We start from the raw sequence: 22,479 nt of genomic DNA on the forward strand, positions 1-22,479 counted from the left end.
TTAAAGAGCACCAGGTACCATTAACCCCTTCGCTGTCAGCACTAAGGGGTCAAAGTTTATACTTCATTGTTTATTAATGATAACTGTGCCATTAAATCGATGCTAAAAGAGGCATTTTCATCCTCCTGTCAATTATTTTTTTTAAAACCTATTTTGCCCCGTGTGCACCAGCTGGTGATTTGGACGCGTTAATAGAAGTAGGTATATGACGCAGGTATTTTAACTGAATGTCTCAGATTCTGCGTGGGGATCTGTCACTCGTTTTGCATAGAAACATCTACCAGGGCTAAGGTTATGTAAACCTCCTCAGCTAACGATCTGGGTACAACTTGATTGACAAGAGTCTCACATTCGACACCAACATGAGTGGACTCGGTAGGAAATCATTAAATTGGAAATTTAATGAGATGCAATTTCTGAAGATTGGAACATACATGCTTAACCCTTTGGGTGCCGCAACACGTAGTCGCTATGTAAGAAGTGGGCAATTATTATGGCTGGCGAGCCACTGAACATGCTTTGGTAAACTTTGCGGGCCACACACTCAATGTAGCTTCTCCCCAACTTTTTCCCCACATTCTCCCCTCCTCCACAGCTTCTACCCTACATGCTCCCCTCCTCACCAACTTCTCCCCTACATGCTCCTTTCCTCCCCAGATTCTCCCCCACATGCTCCCCTCCTCACCTGCTTCTCCCCCACATACTTCCCTCCTCTCCAGCTTCTCCCCACATACTCCCCTCCTGTCCCGCTTCTTCCCTTACATGCTCCCCTCCTCACCAACTTCTCCCCCACATGCTCCCCTCCTCTCCAGCTTCTCCCCTACATGTTCTAATAACCTGCATCTCCTCTTTCCACCCCCTTCTCTCTCCTTTCCACCCCTTCTTTCACTTCCCCCCCCCTTCTGTTTCCCCCCCCTTCTGTCGCCCCCCCAAAGTCCACTCCGGGGCCCGATCAGGGGTGTCCTTAAGCGGCGACTGATGGAGCCACCCAGGCGGTGATTGTGGAACTTTGGCCTAACATCCAGTGGGGCCTAACTTCCATTTTAGGACCACCTGGGTGGGCTCCCTGTGCCGCTGCCGCCGGGTTAAGGCCCCATGCCACAAGTAGGGGTCGGGTAGGGGGTGTGGAGAGAGGTGGGCCATACCTGTGGTGGCCCGGATATAATAATTTAGTGGGCCGGCCGTGGGCAGCAGGCTGGATTTTTCCCACCCTTGCACCACGCTATGGGGTCTGGCACTCCTCAGCACCATGCGGTAATGGCCACGTCACACCCTCAGGGCAATTTTTTCCCCAGATCGCGTCCTGCCTTCTCATGGAGCTAAGCATGAGATCGGCAGTGAAGGGAAACGGTAGGGGAAGATGGCTCCTCTTCTGTTTCCGGGTTAAGGGCCACCGCAGTCATGTGACAACTTCGGTGTGCCGGAGGAGTCGTAGCACTCTGGTGCCGCGCCCCTTGAACTGTCAGTGTTTGTATGTGGCAACATAGGTTAGGGGACTTTCATAGGGATTGCTGGAAATACCTCTACCCAACATGAGTAGAGAAACTACAGTGGGGCCTATTTTTATGTGCAAACATTAGAGCATCTGAGAACACAATAACTGTTTGACACGTTTGCTGTTACTGGGGCCTGCTTCTCATTTGCTCCATTTTGTTTCCCCTTGAGGAGACAAGAATGCGCTACTCTTACCGGTAACTATATCGGGTAACAAGGGGGACACCCTGCTTTCCATCAGGACAAAAACAGAAATAAGTGGGTGGTTAAAAAAAAACAATTAAGCTTTATTCTTTTAATTTACATGTATTTTTTTTGTTCTCGTGTTAAATTCTACAGCTTCTTTTACAATTATTATTATTATTCGTACTTTTTTTGTGAAATAATGATTTTGTTTTTTGCTTGTGTGTTTTGGGGTCAAATGAAAGCTGTGTTTAAAATAGAAAAGCTTGGGCAAGAAATGGTCTTTAAAAGACAGTACAGACATAACCCGGATTAACGTACGCAATGGGTCCAGAGCGTGTATGTAAAGTGAAAATGTACTTACAGTGAAGCACTACCTTTTTTTCACTTATCGACGCATGTACTGTACTGCAATCGTCATATACGGGCATAACTGATGTAAATAACACATTTGTAACCAAAATAAATACAGTAGGCTTTATTTTAAGAACATCTTTAATGTCAGCTGATTTTTCTTACTAGGGCTGGCAGATGCGAAATGGATGAACGAAAAATTATGTAGGAAGGATGAAGGAGAGGGCATATCTTCTACTGTATTTCGTAAGTCAGGTCATCAAGGGATAGACGCTTTCTTGCTGGCGATTTGGATGGACTACTTGAAGTAGAAATAATAGTAGGAGTAGGGCTTGGGGTCGATGCTCGAGATGGACTTTCATCAGTGGATGTTGATGGTCTGGGAGATTGACTGGGTGCTGCTGACCTTTTAGGAAAGTAGGTGTCTAAGGAGGTTTGAACTGTTGCTCTTTTCTTTTCCCTGTAGATTTCTTTGTAACAGGCATAACCCCCCCCCCCCCCCCCCCCAAAATGATTGCATGGACTTTGGAACTTCTTTCAAAGTCCTTATCATGCTTTTCAAAAAGAGCCATCATCTTCTTCTCTCTCCTCTTCAAGTTCCAGAAGATCTTTATTGCTGAGGGGTTCAGTATGGGACGTCAGAAGTTCAGCAACATCTTCTGCCTCCACTTCCAGCTCTAACTGCCTTGCCATCTCTACAATATGTTCTGTAACATTTTCATCAGAATCTTCAAAGCCTTCGAAATCATCAACTAAGTGTGGGCATAATTTTTTCCAGGCCCCTTTCATTGTTTCCTTTATGTCTTTCCGAGCATCTCTTACAGTTTTGATGCAATCCAAGATATTGTCGTTTTTCCAGAATTTCTTTAGGACTTCTTGTCCTGTTCCCTCTTAATTGCCTATTGCTGCAATACACTTAATGAATGTTCTTTTTAAGTAGTTCAACTTGAAGGTGGCTATGACACATTGATTTATGGGCTGCAGTATTGAGGTGGTATTCAATGGTACAAATTCCACTCGAATGTTAGGTAGTTCTTTAAAGCTCTAGGTTTTTGCCAACGATAAATTAGCATAGGCTTGAGCTTTAAGGTACCAGAAGCATTGCCACCTAACAGAAGGGTTATTCTATCTTTAGCTGCCTTGTAGACAGACATTGCTTTCTCCTCTCTTGCGATGAAGGTTCTTGCAGTCATCTTTTTCCAGAATAGACCAGTCTCATCAACATTCAAAATGTGATCCTTTAGGTAGCCTTCTTCAGGAATCTAATTACTCTATACCCCTCATCTGAATATTTTTAGGCATGATGGTACTGATTAACTTAATTGAAGTTATCACCTGAATTTAATTACAATATATTTATATATATATATATATATTTACATTTTTTTTGTACCGACGAAATGCGTTGAATCAGTGTTCAGTGCTCATTCGTGACGCAAAGTCCTGGCAGCCGGAGATCCCTTTACACAGCCCTTCCGCCCTCAACTTCACTCAGCCGGAGGTGACGTAGACGAGAGCCGAGACGCGGAAGTGAGGTTCATAGCGTGTGTACTGGTTAATACGCATAGAGGAAAGTCGGGATTTCGTACCCCGAATTGCTATTATGTACCAAATGTGAGTGCACATCCATATGTTTTTATTGTTCTATTTTTTAATACAATTAGAGATATACTGCGCAATTAGTATTTTCCATTATTTTCCTGGGTACACTAACCACGGATGGGAAGAAGTCATTAACAAAGGGGTTTTCATATGCGGAGTTCCTGATCCCTCTGAACCAATCAATGGCCAGGTCGCCATTGACGTCGCGAAAGTTAAATTATAACTTTCGCGGGTGACGACAGGTGACGTCACCCGTCGTGTCGCCGTCTTGCGCACTATAAGCGCAGCCTTAGACTGCACTTATAGTGCGGGTGAAGCGACTGCAACGTCAGGCTGCGTTCGCTGTAAAAAGCAAACTGAGATGACTTCCAGCGGTCGCGCCCAAACGTCGCTCCGTCGTATAAGTGCACGCAACGGCGGCAATGCATTTGTTTTGACACGACGTCGCTGTCGCTGGCACTATAAGCGCAGCCTTCGCCTTCAGGTCATTGAATATGTTTAAGGCTTTACTTTGAATAATTGCCTGCTTTATAGGAACATGGCGTGTAGTCTGGTTTTCTATCCAAATTATTAAGTCTCCATGTCTGCAACAACACAATCCCTTTTTCTGATTGTTGTTGTGTTAATTGGCATAGCACTTTTAACTTCTGCAATAATTTTTTCTTTACTCTTCATGACCGTATTAACTGTAGTCAGAGTAAAGCCTAGCCTTCGGCCGATTTCAGCTTGAGAAACACCTTCATCAGACAGTTTAATCATTTTAAGCTTCATATCAAAGGTAATACATTTCCGAGTTTTATTTTTATCTGCCATTACGTATAAGACAATATACAGGAAAAAGACGTGATGGACACTTGGCGAGCTTACAGCCCAGGCGGAATTCTGAGGTGTTGTTAACCAGGCTGCTGCTTAACAAAATAGAAGAAAGGGCATCATGGTGCAGTACATTTATCAAGGGAATTTGGTTAAAACAATACTGTATTGGGTATTTGCAATTCAGGCAAAGAGATGGTAAGGCTGCAGACTCCAGGAAGCAGAGTGAGCTCCCAGAAATATCCGCAATCGGCTGTATGGAACCGGAGGGTTCCATGCTTCAGACTCATCCGAGGCACGGTTAGCTGCGGACGGCTGTAGCAGCTGGATACTTTGCACAGGATCATTCAAGACACAGTTTATTGGCTCCTCGCTTGCGCACAGCTTGGTTAGAGCGCATGCGCCAGCTGCCGTTTTCCAATTGGACGAGGGGAATCAGCGCGTCACTCAACTACAGCGGTCTGTAGGGCTGAATAAGTGTCCGTACTTGCGAAGCGAGCGTACGGACACCAGGGAATGGTGCTGTGATAAATATGTTCGTACACGCGAGTGTCCGTAAAGTGAGGGTCCGTATAGCGGGGTATGCCTGTAATGGCAGTGCTTGCGAGAAAATGCTAAACCCGTAAAACATTGAAGCCCATTTCCCCGATCTTCCAACACTTTTAGTGTTTTAAAAACTTAAAAGGACGAGAGCCTTTTTTCCCCAAACAAGTCCCCTATTGTATATACAGAAAGTGGAACTACAAGTATGTACATAAAAAAGTAGTGCTACTTCTGGTTAGTAAATAAAATAAATGAGTGGTGCTTCTGATTTGTAAGTTTAAAAAAAAAAAGTAGTGTTCTTATGGTTAGTAATTAAAAAAAAAAAAAAAAATTACTAAAGCGTTTGTAAACATTTACAGGACTCCCGGTGAGGCCCTTTGCACAACGAGGAACCTGCTTCTAGAACATTGGGTGGAACTATATATATCCTTCTATCTCCCTATGATGACATCACTGGTCACCAAGCATCTAGATCACATGAAGGGAGGAGCAGTATCAGAGTGATCCCACCACATGAATCCCTTAAGGCCGTTAACCCCTTACACTAATTAATAGTCTCCAGAGTGGGAAAAAAGAAATAAAGTAGCGCTAATTCCTATAGAAAAAATGCTGGCTGCCTATGATATAACTCTGACCCCTGGTCAGACGGATAGATAGGAAAAAAAGTGTTATATCTCTGGCGCTCGGCACTAAATACAAACTGTATATATAAATAATAATAATATACAACCAGATTTAATGGTGTGGCCCGTCCAATGAGGTGCTCCACGTGGGGATGATTATACATGGAAAGATAATAAAAGAAAAATCATAGCATAACACTGCAAGTAAAACAGTGACAGACCTAACATGAAACAAACACATACACATATAACAGATGCCGAGAACAACAGGTGACAGTTAATAATAAAAAAGGCATTTAATAAAACACATCAATGGTATAAAACATATGAAAAAAAGGTCCCAAATGGACACTCAGACTGCGGCTAAAATACCTGCTTACCGAAGGCAAGGAGGTATCAGGCGGTGGATAAATCAAAGAGTATCCCCTCTTATGGACAAACAGCTCCAAGCTGTGGCGTCAGCTTCTAGGCGTGGTGCTCCCCAGTGCTAAAAACTAATACAAACCTTTATAAAATGTCCGTGCTATGTAAAAAGATTTAATATACATGACGCGTATCGCGCCATGATGAATACTGGATTGATGCAATTTCAATAAAAACCATGTATTTTTTATTTATACCCAATGTTACAAAATATAAATTATTAGTGTAACATTATTTATAACACAAAGGAGTAGGGAACCCGCACTCAAAAACAAGGGGAAAAGGAGAAAGTAAATCTGAATAAGTCATTTACTGTAAGGCCGCGCTTATAGTGCCGGCGCCGCGATGTCGCCCGAAAACATTGCCGCCGCGTGCGCTTACAGTAAGTGCGACAATGCGACGGAGCGACGGAGCGAAAACTGGTAGCCGGCAAAATTTGATTTTTCATGGCCTGTCGCCTCACGTGACGGCTCTTGAACCAATCAAATGGCCGGAAAACCGCAAGGCCGCCTCCCGGCGGAATATAATTTTGCCTGTGGCGACGGTGACGTCACCCGTCGTGTCGCCATCGATGGCACTTATCGCACGGCCTTAATCAGCGATAGGAACATACACCAAACACTGTATACAAACACACACACAGGACAGTAGTGTGACCTCAGATATCCTCAAAGAACACAGATAAATAGTATTTCTTTATTTATCAAATGTTTTACCAGGAAGTAATACATTGAGAGTTATCAATCGGTTTCAAGTATGTCCTGGACACAGTTTTGATGACAAATACATGGTTACATAGTAGGACATATAAAAAGAATATTTAGCTCAGCTCACAAAAAATAAGGGCTGAAAGGAGGGAGTGGGGGTGGGGGGGGTGCAAAAATTGGAGGGGTGCTGGTAAAAAAGGATGGGTCACACTATGGAAGACAAGCTACACAAGACCAAAAAGGTAAAATAGACCAACAAGCCAAAAAGGAAGGGGGGGATGATATAATACTAAATCAAGGGGGCAACATTTCAGGGACAACCCCGTCCTGAGGTCCGTTCCCAACGGTTCTAAACCACTGCAGTACTTCCCTTATCGGGTTGCCTGTGTGAGTACCCTGTAGCTTGTTACCAGACGCCAGCACAAAGTGGAAGTCAAGCTGAACAATGATGCAAACGAATGCTGCAACCCGAGGCACAGTAGAAACATCCGTCACAGGGAAACGTCAGTCCGAAGTGCGGCCTGTCATTACTTACCTTAGGTGTGCTGACTCCCTATCTATACAGTCCATCAATAAATAAAGGTAGGTAATGCATACCAAAAATTATTCAAAAACAGCAATCGTACTGTATATAAGGAAGAGGTTTGCCCGGCGCATCCACAGACAAGCAGCTACCGGTCACGCTTTGATATAGTAGGAAAGATGAACAGCAATAATAATAATTGTTTGTTCTTGTATAGCGCTGCTAGTTTTACGTAGCGCTTTACAGAGACATTTTGCAGACACAGTCCCTTCTGAACCGCAGCATCAAATGAAGCAGCGGATGTCACAGCGTCTCGCTGCCATGGCAAAGTGACGTCATGACGTTGCCTATGGGCGGAGAATTTTTAAATCTGCCGCTTGCATCAGGTGCTGTTACTAGGGGTCTGCAGGTATAAAGGGCAGAGAGCACCATTACCCCAGTGTTCTTGGCACCAAAGTGGTTAGAATGTGTGTTTAGAAACTATATGCTCTTCCGAATTCCCCTGTATCAGAGTAATTATACAATAGCTATACTATGTAGCCCCCTTTCCCTATGCCTAAAGGAAATACGCGGGCGACTATGCATGCTGCTGTACCTGTATGCTCACAGGAGGCCTAAGCCTCCGCTTCTGGGAGCCTGGGGGGAACTGTAGCGTGCAGAGCCTCCACCTATGAGAGATCCCAGCGTTGGCGAGATAACCCCTCACATAATTTATTACATAGTTTACTACAACATAATCCCACACTACTAGGCCGCAACAATATAAGGTCGGGACCCCAAACACTGAGTGGTGTCCCCAAAGTACTGAGGGTGCGGTGGCACCAATAACCCCTAGTGTCCATTCCAGCAATCCCTCCCAAATGTGAGATAGTGCTACCCCCTGTGAATGTTGGTACACGTTGGGTACCTGCCTTGGTACTCCAGTACCCAGGTGCAGCGTGTAAATGTGCGTTGGAGTAGATCCCATGCAGCGGGGCCTCCAACAACAATTCCCCTCTCTCCTAAGGGTCCCGATCCTCCTCGTGGGATGAGCTCCAGCTGGAGAGTCTCACCCAAGTGTCCTGGAATACTACGGCCTTGTTCCAGGCCACAGAGTGCCGTGTGGCCGTCCGTCCACCGGCGTAGCACTAGTACTAAAGGGGAAGAGTCCCTATCTGGGGCCTTCCCTATAGCACGGAAGGGGCAAGGTCTGGGCCTAGTCCAGGAAACACTGCTCCGTGGACACTACCTTCTTCCTTCGCTCCTCTGTCAGAACTGAATCGCGTGCTCTCCGCACGCGGAGGATATCCTGTCCTTCTCACGGCCAGAATCCCATTGGATGTGGCAGTCCCTGCCCCTGAGGATTCTGAACATGTAGTCCCGCTGCAGTATATGCTGAGCCATTCCAAGATGGCCACCACACTACTGATACTGCGCATGCGCGCCTCGCAAACATGGCCGCCCCCACACTCCCGATCAAGCGGCACTCCAGCCGGACCACCCAACAGTTTCCCCCTCACCAGAGGTAAGGAGGAGGACTCTACTACAACTATATCAGTGTAATCTATGTATTTAGATTTTCAACTAGTTTTAGTTCATTATGGTTCTGAAATGACTGTTTGGGTGAGTATCGTGATTGTCTTCTCTATGTTCCTGCCATAGCACTCGCTCACCTGCCGTCTCTGTAAATCTCCTAATATACCAGTTAGATTAAGGGTGCGCAAAGTGGGGGGCAGGGGCACGGGACCTCCTGGGGGGTGGGGTGGTGCGCGGCGGTTACAGAGGCCCTGCACTTCCCTGAATTAAATGCCGGGGATCGCGCGAGGCCTCTAAATTCACTTACCTTGCAGCGACGCGTCATCATGGCAACCCGGCGTCAAATGGGGTCACGTGATGTCGCGGCAGGGGGGGCGCGCGAAGAAAAATGTGCGCACCCCTGATTTAGATTGTAAACTCTCCGGGGCAGGGATTTCCTTTTCTAGTATCTCCTTTGGTTGGTTGCAATGATGGCATTACAATGCCGTTTCATATCGTGTATTTTGTAAGGCTCTGCGTAAACTATTGGCGCTATATAAAAATATATATACTTTCATATACATTGCAATCAAGAGCCAGATGGTGTTTATTAAACCACTTTATAGAAAATTGAGTCCCGACAATCAGCACATACAGGCCATCCCCTGCCATAAAAGCTAGTTATACATACTCATGAACTGAGTCTAATTAATCTAATTAGGATAAACACAGATTAGGTCTATTTATAGCCAGTGCGATGACATAAGAGGGGATCGTTTAAGGATCTTCGCATTGTGGCAAAGATAAACAACTCTTGTTGTTCAGCCCTTTTATTGTTGAACGCCCTGCAGAGCATTTCACCACGTTGCCAATACTGCAATAATCTGCAGGCTTCTCTGGGTCTAAATGTCTTGATGAAAATAAATTATTATTTAACAAGCAAAAAAGCTTTGGGGAGTCCATATATTTAAATGGATAGGAAGCTGAAAGTGAGGTGCTTATTGGGTGTTTATTTGCATGTCACTACCCAGAATCCTTTTCTGCAGCTTATCCATTGTATGACTAAGGCCGCGTCCATGGTCGGAGAGACCGCGCGGAGGAGTGCGCGTGTGGCGCAATCACAATGCCTTAAAGCAATGATCGCGGCCATAGCCCGTGTGCTCCAGCACAAGGCACGCAGTGCGCAAGGAATCAGATACATTTTATTCCACGGCGCGACGGCCATGTCACGTGAGCGCGAACCAGCTCCGTGACATCACGAACACGCCCCGACACATCACGGCCACGCCCCGACACGCCTCCCCATTGTGTCTACCCAGGCCACAAATCGCTCCATTTTGGCTTTATTTTTGTTAAATAAATCCTGACACGGTGTAATATGTCATGTGTTGTTGTTCATCTGAGGTTGTATTTACCTAATTTTAAGACCTGCTAAGGAACGGATGATTGTTATTATGTCCTGATTTGTAAAACCATGGAATTCAAAGAGGGTGTACTTTCTTTTTAACACAACTGTAAGTTAAGTACACCTTTCTCATTCGCTTTAAAGACAAATGTATTGCTCAATGATTTCTATGCACGCCTGATGTACTCTTTGCTGATTTTGTGGCGCCCACTTCATCGAGAGACGCACACCTCTTAGATTTCCCTGCAGTACGTGATGTGCCCGTTCCTGTTTCCTATGCACCCGCTGTGAAGACAGGCGCACTTCTTTCTGATTGCATTTCAGGATCCGATGCTTCCTCTGCTGATACTGTGACCCCCTCTGCAGAGACAAGTTTCCTGCACATTGATTTTCTTGCAGAGCCTGATGTATCTAAAGCAGATTCCAGGGCACCCACGTCCAAGACAGGTTTGCTGCTCACGGATTCCCTGGCATCTGTGTTGATGTATTCCGATTCTCAATGAGAAAGCGCAACAGTTGTGTGGGAGGACTGTTCCCTATTGAACCCATCTACTTATGTTCAAATAAAGCCTTTTTCTGGTTCCTGATTACCTGGGTACCCCATTTTTTCTTTATTGAATCTGTGGATATCGTGTGAGTGCCCTGATACTCTCTACTAGTGATGTACCGGGTACTACCCGGCGTTACCCGGCGTCTTTTCAGCTACCCGGAAATTACCCGGACCCGGCAGCTGGAAAGTGGACCCGGCACCGGGTATCCGGGTAATGTCAGGGTAGTTGAAAAGTATCTCTTACTTACCTGCTGGAAGCCCGTGGCGACATCTGAACAGGTAAGCAGAGGTGCGGGGGCGGTGAGGCAGCATCAGCGTCAGTGTGGAGCCCGCGCGGGAGCTGCAGAACTCCATACTGCACTGTGAGCTGGGACCACGTGACCGGAGCAGGAGAAGAAGCTTTCCTATTGGACAGCCGGCTCCACATTGACCGCTGATGCTGCCCCACCGCCCCCGCACCTCTGCTTACCTGTTCAGATGTCGCCGCGGGCTTCCTCCACCCCCAGGTAAGTGAAAAACCGGGTAACCGGGTACCCGGACGAGTACAAGGCGCCAAATCCTCCGGGTACCTGTTACCCGGGTTTTAAAAAAGTGTAGGACCCAGTCCAACACTACTTTCTACAATACTATTGGGTGCTGGCCTTCTACAGTCGGCCAATCCAATGGCAGAGAACTACTTCGTCACCTCAACTGTCACAGATAAGTTGCTATGTGTAACTGGACTGGACCTTGACAAGAGGCTTGTATATGTGCCTTTCATTTGGGTCCCCTCAGTCACTGCCCATGCTTTCCTGTGACCGGATTCAACCTGTCGCAGAAAATTTTCATGAACGTTTACATGTTGTTCAGAGTAACATAATTACTCCACCAGAACTTTTGCCTAATGATTCTGACCAACCGACTGTACTTCTAACTCCGTACTCTGGAACTACCATGGAGCAATTTGCATTCTTTTTTCAGCCTTCTGATGGGCTTATACAGCCTGTTCCTGAGTCCTCAGCTTTGCTACCACTCTGCATGTCAAAGAATTCTGACTCACATCGTGAACTGGTATCTATGTACATGCAATCTGCTGAGCAGCAAGTCTTGGCCTTTGTATTATCGATGCCTGTGATGTTACCCGAGTCTTCCTATGATGCAATCTGCATATCGAGACAAAGTATCACTGCTTTCTGTCTCGGAGATTGTACTCCCTTAGAATCGGTCTTGCTTCAGATCTGCTACCTGTCCAAGACATTACCACAATACCACAAAATAATTCCAGGTCGCCAAGATCTCAGATCAAGCCAGGTCCTGATCACCCAGAGGTCTCTCATGAAGGGGAAGATGTAAGGGTTCCAGTCCAGGGTTTTGCTGGATCTTGCCCTTTCATGGCTGTTGTGGCCATCTTGGGTCCTGGCACGTCTCTTCCTGAACTGGCTGCACCTGTTCAAGGGCTTAAATAGCTGTCTGTGACTCCCAGCCCCTGTCTGAGCATTGTATGAATTGGATTGTGTTCTGATTCCTGAGACTGTCCTGGTCCTGAGCCCTCCCTGTTCTTTTGGATTCCCTGTTGTCGACCTCAGCCTGTTACCCCGACCACCGCTCCTGTGACGCCTGCCTTGACCCCAGCCTGTATCCAGACGTGCACCTTTGCCACCTGCCTTGACCCCAGCCTGTATCCGGACTTGCACCTTTGCCGTCTGCCTTGACCCCAGCCTGAATCCGGACTTGCACCTTTTGCTGCCTACCTTGACCTCTGCCTGGATCACAACTACTCTTACTGGACTCTGTCCCCTGGCGCTGGTCGTGATCTTATACCCCTATATCAGCCCTGCGGTTCCGCTTCCTATTTAGAGACTAGCAACGTTACACAGGCCCAGGACTCTTGTCCTGATTCCACCTCCCCCCATTGGTGGCCCTGTGTGTTTGAATGATGGTATAATGAAAGCACAAGTTCCCGATTGTAGTATGTTATTGTGGTACTGTCGAGTTGCGTTTACTGCATCTATACTGAATTTTCGCATGTCCGCGGGACAAAGCAGCAGTCTAATAGGATTATGTCACAGTTTGGGGTTTTATGTATGGTGTAATTTTAGGGTAAAAAGATCCTTGTCTGTGTGCGATGGCTTAATTCACATCTATGTCTGGTAAAAGGACTTCCCTGCTTCCATGTCCAAAAAACTAAGATAAAATCCTTAACTCTTTCAGTAATATGGCTCCAAGTTAGAGGAGCTCTGTTGGCCCTGGAGAAGTGTACATTTATTGTAGGTACCTTTTTTTTTGTTTCAATTTTTTTTTTTATTATTTTGGAGAGACATAACAAATATATGATCTTGGAATACATGTGATGTTTTAACAGTGTCACTTGTCCATACAACAAAAAGCATTAACAGTTCGTCAGTACTACTTAAATAAAATATTTGCTATAACACCGTCTTTGAACAAGTGTGGACTGTCTTCTTATTTCCGGTTGTCTTAGGGAAGCAGCCGCTTCCGTAAGCGTCTCTCGTGAACTTAAAGGAAAGAGAAGAGCAGAGGAAAGAAGAAGAAAAAGATGGGGGGAGGGGGGGGAAGAGCCCATTTGTCTGGTCTTTCTGTATTTATTTCTATGGGGTCCCTAGTTTCCTGGCCATATTTCCCAAATTTTATGAAATTTGTCAGTTTTTTGGCTCAACTGTGCTGTGAGGAGCTCCATCATCTTTATTTCCCTTAGTCTCCGTAGGACCGTCTGCCTAGAAGGCGCGTTCACCTTTTTCCAGGCAGCCGCAATAACACAGCGGGCAGCCGTCATTACATGAGTGATCATCTTACTTTCTGCCGTTCCTAATTCATCTATTGGTTTGGCCAGCACCATGGTCAGCGGTTCCACCTCAACCTCCACCCCTAGGTACTCTCTGATCAATGTTTGTATCATGACCCAGAATACCTGAATTTTTGGGCAACTCCACCAAATATGAACCATATCTCCTTTTTGCCCGCATCCCCTCCAGCACAAATCCGGGGACCCGGGGAAGATCTGGGCCAGCCTGCTCGGGGTTAGGTACCAATGAAATAGAATTTTATAAATATTCTCTTTGATCGTGGTGCAGATTGACATTTTTGCAGCTACCTCCCAAATGTCCTCCCAGTCTTCCCTATCAATCTCTGTATTCAGATCTTCTGCCCATTTGATCATATAGCTATGTTGGGAACAACCCGCTGATCGCGCCAGGCCCAGATATATCTCTGAAATCAGCCCTTTATAGTAGTATCCTTTCCTGCATAGTCTTTCAAAATTTGTTAGAGGTTGGAATGCCGAATCTTTAGAGACTGATCGCAGGTAGTGCCTGATTTGGAGGAAACCAAACACTGGTGTATTTATGATTTGGTGTTTCTTCTCCAGCGCCTGGAGTGGTAAAATTATACCGTTATCTACAAAGTCGTCAGCTACCATCAACTTTAACGTCTTGAATTTATTGAGTCTCTGTGGGAACCAGCCTGGTGGGAATTCCGGGTTGTGGAATATAGGGATTAGTAGTGTTGGACTGGCTGTCAGACCATATTTATCTTTATTTCTGGACCATATCCGCCATGTACATTTCATTGCTCCCAGTTTTAATGTTTCTAAGAGGGTCTCTCCTCCCCTCACGGTCCACAGAGAGAGAGGTCTTGTATAGGTAGACTCAAGTCCCACCCAACAACTGGTGGTTGGGTCGTTGTTCCACATTATTGCTTGTTTGAGTTGGGCCGCCAAATAGTATTTGATGATATCCGGGACTGCCAAGCCTCCGCAATCTTTTACCCTTGTCTCCGCTTCTGTTTGCTCTCTCTATCGAACCCTTGGCAGCAACAATTAGAGACGAAAAAAATATAAACGGAATTGTAATAGGAGAGACAAACTACAAAATATCCCTATTTGCCGACGACATTATCCTAACTCTCGCCAACCCCTTGATTTCACTCCCGAACTTACACTCACAACTAGATAAATTTAGCAAAATCTCGGGATATAAAATCAATATGGATAAGTCGGAAGCATTGAACCTAACCCTATCGGATCCTAAAGTTAAATTACTACAAGCAAATTTTAAATATAAGTGGAACTCCACAAAGATCAAATACTTAGGAATCCAAATAACAAGGGAGTATAATTCGCTATACAAACATAACTGCCCACCCTTATTTGAGAGGCTAGAAAAGGACCTCCAGAGCTGGAACGAATACCAGATATCTTGGTTAGGAAGAATAGCCACGATCAAAATGAATATCCTACCAAGGCTCCTGTATTATTTCCAGACTCTCCCTATAGATATTCCAATGCCGGAGCTTAAAAATATACAAAACAGAATTTTTCAATTTATCTGGCAAAATAAAAGACCCAGGTAGCTAGATCTATTATTGTAGGTACCTTTTAATGGAGTTTAATGTGAGTTACTACATAAATGAAATAGCAGTGTACAGAGGTTTCTTCTTTTCCAGGTGTCTTCAGTACATTTGAAGAAGAGACCTGCAAGGCTTTGATGGCTCTAAATATACTAGGGCTGAAAGAGCAGCTCAGTGAGTAAAGGCACTAACTCTGAAAACAGTGACACTGAGTATGAATCAGGGGAACCTGGTTCAAATCCCAGTATCAGTTCCTTTTGACCTTGGGTAAGTCACGTTATTTCCCTGTGCCCTGTGCCTCAGTCACCAAAAACATTAATTGTAAGCTCTACCGGGCAGGGACTGTGCCAGCACTATATGAAATAAAGTTGTTATTATTATTATTAATAAACTTCCATAGATGTCCTTCAGACACATGCTCCATCTAATGAAACTTACATTATTGAATTTACAATTGAAGGTGCATTGACACCCAAAATCAACTACTGTGTGAGCTAAACACATTATATTAAAGTGAGGCCAATTACAAGCACTAAATTACATTATTCCCCCCACAAACTCAACATCTACTTTATTTATAAATAACAAACGGTTTAAGGATTCCATGAATTGCAAGAATCCTCAGCTTGTCTCATCCTTACTGTTTATTGGTTCTTCCTTCCAAGTGAGGGCAGTGACATTGTTTGTGTGGAATGAATGTTCCTGATTCTACCTGCCATCATGTTGTTCTATCCCAGGGGAGCAGATTGGAGGGATGCCCTTTTAATAGGAAAGTTAAACACCTTTAACTAAAGCATTGGTACGTGGTCTCTCTCTCCTTTAGCACACCAATATTAGCTGCATTATTAATATAAACTAGTGATGGACCGGGTCTTTAAAACACGAGTACCGGGTACCCGGGGAAAAAATAAAAATTACCCGGCCGGGTAGGTTTGGGGGACGGAGGAAGAGGAGGAGGTCAGCAGCCGGCGGCGGAAGGAGAGGAAAATGTCAGCCTGGAGAGGGCTACAGCAGCTGGCGGTGGAGGTAGGGAAAGACAGCAGCCGATGGCGGTGGGAGAAGGGGACCATGTGAGCAGGAGTAGAGTGGCACAGGAGGGCAGCCGGGAAGGAGCGTGCCCCAGTGGTCTGACCCGGAAGTCTTCGGGTCCGACTTCTGGGTTAGACCGTTGGGGCGCTCCTCCCCAGCTGTCCTCCTGTGCCACTCCTGCCCCGCTCAAATGGTCTTCTTCTCCCACCGCCACCGGCTGCCGTCCTCTCCCTCCACCGCTGCTGTCCTCTGCAGGCTGCCATCCTCCGCTGCCACCCGCGGTCGTCCTCTGCTGGCTGACGTCCTCCTTCTCTCCTTCAACCATCAGCTGCTGTCCTCCTCTTCTGCTGAAGTACCCGGCACCGGGTTCCAGAGCACTGGGCCGGGTAATTTCTGGGTAGGGAAAATATGGCCGGTACCGGGTAATTACAGGGTACCCGGTACATCACTAATATAAACCCCTTCCTTCCATTTTGATTTAGAATTTAAAGGAACATGCATGTTTATTTATTTTTTAAAGGAAATCCAAATGAGGAAAAACGGAGCACAACAAATCCAAAAATCTGGGGCTAAGCAAAAGTAACGATTACAAAGTAACTTTATTAATGGGTAGACATCATGGAGGTATAAAAACTCTGATGTGTTTCTCGCTGAAAATTGATGAAGCGCTATTTTCAGCGCAAACGCAGCAGAGTATTTTCATACCTCCATGATGTCTACCCATTAATAAAAGTTACTTTCCGTCTTTCCTCATCTGGATTTCCTTTTATCTATTCTGCGGCTGGATGCACGCTCCGCAGGACTGAAATACCAGAACTCTGAGTAACATATATGAATATAAATGCTCTAGGGGGATCTGCCTATCAATAGGATATACTGAATCACAGTTGTTTTTCATACATGACAGCTTTGGCTCTTTAAATACTCAAAATAAAGGCATTTCCTTATCCCATTAATGAGCTCTTCAATCAAGTTTACCGACTCACTCACTGATTTGTTCAATATCTGTCCACCCTCCAATCAGATGTGTATCATACATGTTCATGTTACTATCAATCCTTAACTTTGATGCACTGATATTTGAGATTTTCTCTATTTGTTGTTAATTGAAAAAAAAAATGTTTTAATTCCTTAATCATACAATACAGTGTCTGGGAACATTCTACTGAAGGCTTTGGGCCCTTTAAAATAACAAAAAGGGCAGGGGGGGGGGGGGGGGGGGAAGGAATAGTGAAACAGTAAAAAGCTGCACCCAACAAATCTAAAGACAATTGGAAACGTATATTTTCATCAGAGCTGCACTACCCCCTCTGGTTTCTGTATTGTAACATATATTATTCTTATGACATTCATTTTTCACATGTCACTGGGTTGGTTGAATTGGGCCTTAATGTACAAGTGAAATGTGCGCTTTAACCTCTTCACGTCTGTTCACTTTTTAAATAACAGTAAGATACTTCACAATCACCACCCACAAAACGAGCAAGTTCCCATACGGTACGACATTAGGGCTTGGTGAAGGATAAAGCGAAGTAAAGAAACGCTAGGGGGAAAAAAGGTTGGAAATTGCTTTAATGAATTGACCTCCCTTTCAAACTCAAGGTCATTTTTGGGTAGAACTGCATCTGTACTCCATGCATCTTCTCCATAGTATGTAATCCTACTAGAAGCCGCGTGCATGGCGAATATTCTGTGCTATTTTGCTTTGGCGCCATACACAATTCAGCTTTCAAATCCAACTTAAAAAACATGTAAACATTCAATGACATTAGGACACTAAAGGTATAGAAGCTGTGACATGGTTTATTACAATTTATAGACACGTTTCCAAGTGGGACTTCCCCTTCACCACTTGGCGTGTCTCCGTGGCACTGATGTCTGGGATTAACGTTCTGTCTAATTAAAACTGATTTAGCCCTTGTTACGTTTAATGGAGCCTTTATTCACAGTATGTTATGCTTTTCAAATCATTTTATCCCAGCGAGAAGATAAATTTGGCGAATCCCCTTGGGCTAAAGCAGAATAAAATCACAGATGTGACTGTTTCCTTTGGGAGGACGATTTTGTGTAACCCTTTTGCTGCTAAACGACGCCCATTAAAACCCCCATGGCAGCTAAAGTGTTATCAGGTCTGTAAGAGATGTGTGCAGAGGTACATATAATGGAGACCGATTTGGGTGAAATTATATCTTGGTTTTATTGAGACTGTTCCTTTATCCAGGCAAAACATTCAAAAACAACTAAATAAACCCCTATCCCTTTGTAAGGGCTAACTTACTTCCCCAGACCCTATCTGCAGGACTGGAGGGATATTCCCATTACCAGCCTATCACCCCAAAGTCTCAGGAGGTACCTTAAGCAGGTGGCCCTCCATGTCAGTCTCTGGCAGGTTCCTGGGTCTTCTGTGCAAAGGAAATATAGGTGTCTGGGTGTCTTGAACTCAGCACAGCCTTTGTGCTCAAGGCAGTGTCTGTGTGCAGGCTTCTCTGCTCTCCTTCTGTCAGCCCAAATGTGAGCTAAGGAATCGCTCTCCTGTTTCTCACATCAGACTTTTCTCAGATCTCTCATAAGTTCAGGTGGAGACTAGTTAATTGAGTGGCTGCAATTAACTATCTCTCGGCTGGATTCTCTGAGCTCTGAGGCTGCTTTATTTAAACAGGGATAAGTCCCTGTTACAAGGGTTTTAAAGGGTCAGACCGAGGACTCAAAAAAGAATGGCAGTGACATGTCGTAGGTGAAATCATTTTTAAACAATTACTGAGATTTATTTTTTTAACGTGCCCGTATAATAACCATGTGTTTTGTATTATTTGTACAAACTTTATCTAATGTCTTTTGTGATTAGCACAGTTTGCAAACTGACGAATGCAGTGTTTTTGCATTTGCTGTTTTGTTTGGCTGATGACGGCAGCGTATTTTCTTGGAAGAGATTCTGGGGAAGAACCGTAATGATTAGATAAAATTAGAAAAAAATGGGCCCTGAAGAAAATAGAAATGTTCTTATTTTTACACAGGAAGTACACTTCTTTTTATTTAGGGCCATTGAATCTTTCTAAGGACGCTGGTTACACTAATAAGTTGTTTAAAAAAGGAATGTTTTTCGTTTTGTCCCTGTACGTTAAAGCAGCAATCCCATTTTCTTTTTCTTAAAACTTTAACTGTAATCTGTTGTTCTCGGACCCCCATGGGACCCTCTGTTCCTGGTCACCGAGCAGGTGTCCGGGGTCAAGCCTTGCTCCGGCAGCCAGGGCCACGTCATCGGGAGTTATATTGTGACGTCATGTTCATGACCCCACGACCGTAGAGCATTTGTACATTGTGTTTGTGCCACAGACAAACTCCAAATATGGTCGGGGGGGACGATGGATCAGCTCAGAGACCCCCAGCAGTTCGGATAAGCTAAAGCAAAAAAAAACCATTGTTGGAGGGGATTGCTGTTTTAAACTGCCCTTTTAGTTGAATATTTGCTAAGCTGTGCTATTCCATAAACAGTGGCTCCCAGACGTCTCCTCTGGGACCCCCGGCCACACCAGGTGTACAAGAAAATCACCTGGCATTCTCTTCATAGGTATATTAGGTGTATTTACCTGTGAGCAAGTGTATTGGTTATCCCTAAAACCTGGTGTGGCCAGGGGTCCCTGAGGAGTGGTTTGGAAACCACGGCAGCATAAGACGCCTTCGGGCCCATTCACTTGAGTAGGCTGCAAGGGGTCTAGCACTGCTTAGTTAACTCTTTGAGTCCTGGAGGGGCCCCCTGCACCAACGTGCTACGGCCCCTCCGGCACTCACGATCACTTGACCGCTTCTCCGAAGCAACCACGTGATTTCCCGTCACTGATGACAGAACGGAAAAGGGAAAGTCCTCTGACATCCCTCATCCTGTCCCTCACAAAAATTAGCAATTAGATGATGACGGAGCGACTACGTTATGGGCCTGTAACAGGGAACCCTCCCTGTTGAAGTAGTTTTGAAATAAAACCTGTGTGGACACCTGGAGCCCAGCACTGAGCAGGTTAATTCAGAGGAGACTGTCCTAATTAACCTGCTCTGATGGCTCATTATCTCCTTTAAAAAGCCTGCAGCATTGACTGCAGGGAGGATCTCTAGCACAGAAGAGTCTGTGCTGCTAGAGAGATTCCATGGGAAGAGAGACTCTTCCAGGCAGCATCAGTCTCTGGAACCCACCAGAGGGGAACCCCACAGACACTGGCTGACGTAGAGAGCACTCTGCCTACAAGTACCTCTCTTTGGACTGTGTCAAAGGTTGGTAAGAGGCCCAGCCTTCCAGCCCTCAGATAGGGACTGCTGAAATGTTAGTCAGTCCCCTACATGGTGTTAGGCCTGGTTTTCTGTTCTAATTAGTTTTTCTGATATGAAGCTGTTTTCTGTTTAAAGCAGCTGACTAATAAAGCCTACGTTTATTTTCACCTAATCAGGTCTCCGGTGTGTTACCCTCTGCACACATCTCCTACATGGCCCCCAGGAGAATTTCCATTGATATCAGAGGGGCCTACGGCATGGGGCCCCAGGGAGTATTTCCTGTGACATCAGAGGGGCTCTCCCCTGCCGTCTAAGGCCTGGGACATAGTAGGTTGATCAGCGCTGGGCAGCGCTGACGCTCATGCTCACCTGCTCACGCAGGAGATTTTCCTTCTCCCTGCATGAGCATCAGCGAGCGCGCTTGTGTGCAGGGTGGGAGCCAGGCGGGAGGCGGGCCGGCAGGCGGGGCTAGGGCGCCATGTCACGGCGCCGACGTCACGGACTGCCATTGGCTTCTGGCAGTCACGTGACCGGCCCTGCGCTTGCATGAGCGGCAAATTTCAAACTTGCCTGTCTCCTGCATTTCCACACGCCTCCGCACGCCTGCGGAAGCGCCCTCTAAAGCCGCGCTGATAGGGATAATGTTTCCACTCAGCGCTGCTCACCCTACTATGTCCCTGGCCTAAGGGTCTGTTCCTGTTCTGTCTGTTTCATGAGGCATGTTGCTGACAGAGGGGCAAGTTAGGAAACCTAAAAATCCTAAAAAAAGGGTGTCCGTCTGCTTTCCCAATGTGGATCCCGGCGTACCCTTGCAAATTGATGTTAGAGACGTGTGAAACATTCGCACATATTCACCAAGCTGGTGATTTTAGAACATTCATCAATTAAGAAATTAAATCCTGAAAAATGGCAATAAAGGATTGAGTTTTTGTGGTAGCGTCCCACTGTAAAACAAGTGCAAAAACCGCATCAGATCATAGAAATATAGATTTTCAGGGCAGATAAGAACCACTTGGCCCATTAAGTCTGCCCATTTTCCTACCTGCTGTAAAACCCCAGGGACTATTTGATCCTTGGCTTTCCATCCATATTTAGGTTAGCCTTATGTCTATTCCAAACATGTGTTAACTTCCCTACTGTATTAGCCCCTACCAACTCTGCTGGGAGGTTATTCCACAAATCCATCACCCTTTACATGAAGATAGACTTCCACAGATTTCCCATCAGCCGGCCACCCTCCAGCTTCAGAGCACGACCTCTTGTTCTAACACTTCCCTAACACTTCTCCTGCATCTTGTTGAAACTCTTTTTATTTTTTCAAAGTTTAATCATAGCCCTCCTCTCTCTTCTCTCCTCCAGGCTGTGCATATTAAACAGGCAATCAATGCCGGTAGCCGCTCTGCAGGGATTACATAATGGGCGTTTTTCATAGCTCCCGCACCCTGCAGGCCAATAGGAAGCCGTGACATCATCCGGTGCGCCATCCTATTGGCTCACGTGATGTGGTAGCTTTAAAAAAAAAAACAACAGAGAGATACCTGCACCCCCTACGGAAGTAAGTATCTCTAGTAGCAAGGGGTCCCTGGAGCTAAAATGAATGGGGTTCAGCTCCGGAGACCCCCTGCTTCAGTCTTCTGTTAAAAAAAACACACGGGCTTGGATTGCTCCTTTAAGATAAATATGGTGCTTTTCATTTTTGCAGCAGTTGTGCTGTATGGAGACTTCAATAAATGGCACCGCAAAATGTGATTGTATCTTCAACCCCTTCGCTGCCAGCATTGGGGATAAACCCAGGAGACACGGGTGGTGTGGAATATTTAGCTGTTGCAGGAGGCAGAAATTACACCGATTAAACATTAAAGTGGAAGTTCAGCAGCATCTCTACAGGGCACACTGCGGCTGTAACAAAGCTGGCCTTCTGGTTGACTGAGCTCTTCTATGTCTGAGTCAACTTATTCTACTGTGAAAACAAGCCGAGTCTGGGAAAACAAATACTGGGTAATGTTATATACGTATGAGCATCAGTGAACCGAACATGTACCTTACTGACTGACATCATGCGATGCGCCTCATGTCACGGAATATCAGACCAGCTTACTACCACTGTATGCAGCAACAGCAGTGAGCATGCA

At 45.5% G+C, this 22,479-nt stretch overlaps 1 protein-coding gene across 6 annotated transcripts in view; it reads left to right on the top strand.

The window, feature by feature from the left end:
* Positions 1 to 22,479, top strand: part of DIXDC1 (DIX domain containing 1) — a 124,733-nt gene that overhangs the window by 19,147 nt on the left and 83,107 nt on the right. The gene's annotated exons all lie outside the window — the stretch shown is intronic.

This window comes from Ascaphus truei, chromosome 6, assembly GCF_040206685.1.
Source record: "Ascaphus truei isolate aAscTru1 chromosome 6, aAscTru1.hap1, whole genome shotgun sequence".
Taxonomy (NCBI): Eukaryota; Metazoa; Chordata; class Amphibia; order Anura; family Ascaphidae; genus Ascaphus; species Ascaphus truei.